Raw genomic sequence first — 1,661 nt, forward strand, 5'->3', positions numbered from 1 at the left:
ATTTCATGTCTTAGAATGCTAATTATAGACGGGGTGGAAATTTGTTCATACAAATTTCTGCGTAAAGTGGTGAGCAGCATTAGTGTCTACTTAACAACTGAGAATAATTTCCACTGTATTAAACCAAAGTTTACAAAGAGAACTGAAAAAAAAAATGACCACCGCTATGCTCTGGAGGGAGAGAATGCTTTTCAAAACTGTGTATTTTAAAAGAAGGTATCTGCTAAATAAGAAAGACAGACTTAAGGAAAGCACTGAATAATGTATCCCACCAATCCACAGATAGAAAAGAAATACAAACTTACCTGAAGAAAATAAAATATACAGAAACCATCTAAAGATTCAAATCTGTCCTAAAGAACACAACGGAGAGTTAAAGCTCTTTATCAGAGGTCAGAGAGAGTGGGGATGTAAACGAATTCTTCCTTAAAATGGTTGCCAGGACCAAGTTTCTAAATATGAAATGATATCCCTGTTCAAAACCTCTGTTGCCTTTGGGATATAGTCTGACCTCATTGGCCTAGCACGCAGAGCTTCTCACAGACACTTGTTCTAGGTGAAGCAATTCCATGCCCAGAACTATTTATTTCTCCTGCACGGTCCATGTTTTACCTACCTGGATTGCCTTCCACATCATGGGCACTGCTCTGGGCATATTGCTTGTGAATTCATTCTACTTAGCTCGTCAGTGTAGACACTACCCATGCATTTAAGGATGAGAAATCCAGAGCACAGAGAAACTATGGAGTTGAAAGAATTTGGAGCTACCACACACATAGTGCCCACGTTGAGTTTGTTTATGTTTTTGTCTTTACCTGGAATTTCATCTTCACACATAGTCATCTGGGAAGCAGGAAGTCTCTTGAAAGATCCAAACAAAATACTTTAGACTCTGGGAATCTTTGACAAAGAATAAACCTGGTCATCATTTTTATCTCTGCTCTGAGCTAATTGTTTAGCATGCCTCTAGCTCAGTTCTAGCACTTCAGATTCTAGTTCGTGATCTCTTTCTTTCTTTCTTTCTTTCTTTCTTTCTTTCTTTCTTTCTTTCTTTCTTTCTTTCTTTCTTTCTTCCTTCCTTCCTTCCTTCCTTCCTTTTTNTTTCTTTCTTTCTTTCTTCCTTCCTTCCTTCCTTCCTTCCTTTTTTCCTTCCTTCCTTTCTTTCTTTAAAGATTTATTTATGTAAGTACACTGTAGCTGTCTTCAGACACTCCAGAAGAGGGAGTCAGATCTCATTACAGATGGTTGTGAGCCACCATGTGGTTGCTGGGATTTGAACTCAGGACCTTCGGAAGAGCAATCATTGGGTGCTCTTACCCGCTGAGCCATCTCACCAGCCCCTGCTATCTCTTTTCTGAGATCAGGAACCAGACTTTACTTACTTCATTTGAGCACTCATTTGTATAATAGTTAAGAAGATTAAAAAAAAAAAAACCGAGAAATTACAGAATCTTATTTGTTGAGAATACTATTTAGAAACAAGAAAATGGATTATGTACACTGCACATATAATCTCCGAGAATGTTATTTTTCATATCCTGATATAAAAGTATAATGCGCAGATACTTGACAGTCTCACAAATTCTAGAATCAGATGGATGAAAGACACAGGAATATTTTTGAAGCCTAGAAAATGCTCGTCATAGATAGATCCTCTGAAT

Source organism: Mus pahari, chromosome 9, assembly GCF_900095145.1.
Source record: "Mus pahari chromosome 9, PAHARI_EIJ_v1.1, whole genome shotgun sequence".
Taxonomy (NCBI): Eukaryota; Metazoa; Chordata; class Mammalia; order Rodentia; family Muridae; genus Mus; species Mus pahari.